We start from the raw sequence: 3,118 nt of genomic DNA, 5'->3' as shown, positions 1-3,118 counted from the left end.
AGGATGAGCATTTCTTTAAGTGTTTTTCTGCCATTCGATATTCCTCTGTTGAGAAATCTCTGTTTAACTCTGTTCCCCATTTTTTAATTGGATTACTTGGATTGCTGCTTTTCAGCTTCTTTAGTTCTTTGTATATACTGGATATTAGTCCTCTGTCAGATAAAGGGTTAGTGAAGATTCTTTCCCAATCTGTAGGCAGTCGTTTTGTTTTGATGATGGTATCCTTTGCTTTACAGAAACTTTTCAGTTTCATGAGGTCCCATTTATTGATTGTTATTCTTAGAGCCTGTGCTGTTGGTGTTCTGTTCAGGAAGTTGTCTCCTGTGCCAATGAGTTCTAGGCTGTTCCCCACTTTTTTTTTCCAATTGATTAGGGTATCTGGTTTTATGTTGAGGTCCTTGATCCACTTTGACTTTATTTTTGTGCAGGGTGATAAATATGGATCTATTTTCATTTTTCTGCATGTAGACATCCAGTTGGTCCAGCACCATTTGTTGGGATGAAGCCTACTTGGTCATGGTGGATGATATCTTTGATATGTTCTTGGATTCGGTTTGCAAGTATTTTATTGAGTATTTTTGTGTCAATCTTCATAAGAGAGCTAGGCCTGAAGTTCTCTTTTTTTGTTGGGTCTTTGTGTGGTTTAGATATTAAGGTGACTGTGGCTTCATAGAATGAGTTTGGTAGTGTTCCTTCTGTTTCTATTTTGTGGAATAGCTTGAGGAGAATTGCAGTTAGCACTTCTTTGAAGGTCTTGTAGAATTCTGTGCTGAAGCCATCTGGTCCGGGGCTTTTTTTGGAGTGGAAACTGTTAATGACTGCTTCGATTTCCTTGGGAGATATAGGGCTATTCAGTCTTTCTACCTGATCTTGACTTAGTTTTGGTAGATGGAATCTTTCAAGAAAATTATCCATTTCATTTAGATTCTCAAATTTTGTGGCATATAGGCTTTTGTAGTATGACCTAATAATTGTTTGGATTTCCTCAATGTCTATGGTTATGTCCCCATTTTCATTTCTGATTTTGCTGATCTGGATAGTTTCTCTCTGCTTTTTAGTTAGTTTGGCTAAGGGTTTGTCTATCTTGTTGATTTTCTCAAAGAACCAGCTTTTTGTTTCATTGATTCTTTGGATAGTTTTATTTGTTTCTAGTTGATTGACTTCAGCCCTTAGTTTGATTATTTCCAGCCATCTGCTCCTCTAGGGTGTATCTGCTTCTTTTTTTTCTAGGGTTTTCAGTTGGGCCATTAAGTTGTTTGTATGTGATGTTACGAATTTCTTCTTGCAGGCACTTAGTGCTATAAATTTTCCTCTGAGCACTGCTTTCAATGTGTCCCATAAATTTGGGTATGTTGTGCCTTCCTTTTCATTGAATTCTAGGAAGTCTTTAATTTCTTTCTTTATTTCTTCCTTAACCCAGCTGTCATTGTGTAGTAAGTTGTTCAGTTTCCATGTGCGTGTCGGCTTTTTGTTGTTTCTGTTGTTGTTGATGTCTAGCTTTAGTTCATGGTGGTCAGATAGTATACAAGGGATTATTTCAATCCTTTTGTATCTTCTGAGGCTTGCTTTGTGACCCACTATATGGTCTATTTTGGAAAAGGTTCCATGCGGTGCTGAAAAGAAGGTGTACTCTTTTGAGTTTGGGTGAAATGATCTGTAGACATCTATTAGGTCCATTTGATTTAGGGATTCTGTGAGTGCTTTTATTTCCCTATTTGGTGTCTGTCTAGTTGATCTGTCCCTTGGTGAGAGTGGAGTGTTGAAGTCTCCCACTATTAAGGTATTAGGATCAATGTATGATTTAAGCTTTAATAATGTTTCATTTACGAATGTAGGTGCTCTTGTATTTGGGGCATAAATATTCAAGATTGTGATGTCCTCTTGGTGGATTTTTCCTTTGATGAGAATATAGTGGCCCTCCTTATCTTTTTTGATTAACTTGGGTTGAAAGTCTATTTTACTAGATATTAGGATGGCTACTCCAGCTTGTTTTCTGGAACCGTTTGCTTGCAAAACAGTTTTCCAGCCCTTTACTCTGAGGTAGTGTTTGTCTTTGTTGCATAGGTGTGTTTCTTGGATGCAACAGAATGTTGGATCCTGTTTCCTTAACCATTCTGTTAGCCTGTGTCTTTTTATTGGTGAGTTGAGTCCATTGATATTGATAGATAATAGTGACCAATGCATGTTAGTTCCTTTTGTAATGGAGTCGATGATCTAACCCTGTTTCATTGCTTGTTTTCTTTTCCTTTTTGTTGGGACATTATCTGTATGCCCTGTTTTCTTGGGTGAATTTGTTTTCATTGGATTGGAGTTTTCCTTCTAGTATCTTCTGTAGGGTTGGTTTGCTGTGTTGATATTGTGTAAATTTAGTTTTGTCATAGAATATTTTGTTTTCTCCATTTATGTTGATTGAAAGCTTAGCAGGGTATAGTAGTCTGGGTTGACATTTGTGATATCTTAGCGTCTCCATGATACTTGCCCAGGTCCTTCTGGCTTTCATAGTTTCTGATGAGAAGTCTGGTGTGATTCTGATAGGTCTACCTTCATATTTTACTTGGCCTTTTTCCCTTGCTGCTTTTAATATCTTTTCTTTGTTCTGTAGATTTAGTGTTTTGACTATGATGTGACATGATGTGTTTCTTTTCTGGTCTAGTCTATTTGGAGTTCTGTAGGCCTGTTGTATATTTATGGACATCTCTTTCTTTAAGTTGGGAAAATTTTCTTCTATGATTTCCTTGAAAATATTTTCTGGAACTTGGAGTCTGGAGTCTTCTTTTTCTTGAATTCCTATTATTCTTAGATTTTGTCTTTTCATAGCATCCTTGATTTCTTGGATATTTTGTGATTGGAACTTTTCTGATTTTACTTTTTCTTTGAGAGAAGTATCCATTTCTGCAAGTGTGTCTTCAGCTCCAGAGATTCTCTCTTCTATCTCTTGTATTCTCTTGGTGATGCTTACTTTTGTGGTTCCTGATCTTTTCTCCAAGTTCTCCAGCTCAAGGGTTTTCTCATTTTGTGTTTTCTTTATTGATTCTAATTCTGTTTTCATGTCTTGCACCATTTCTTTCATGTGTTTGAATTTGGATTCCTGTCTCTCTATGATGGCCTCTATTTCTTT

Source organism: Meriones unguiculatus (genome assembly GCF_030254825.1).
Source record: "Meriones unguiculatus strain TT.TT164.6M chromosome Y unlocalized genomic scaffold, Bangor_MerUng_6.1 ChrY_unordered_Scaffold_25, whole genome shotgun sequence".
In the NCBI taxonomy this organism is placed as follows: Eukaryota; Metazoa; Chordata; class Mammalia; order Rodentia; family Muridae; genus Meriones; species Meriones unguiculatus.
This window is presented reverse-complemented; position numbering follows the sequence as displayed.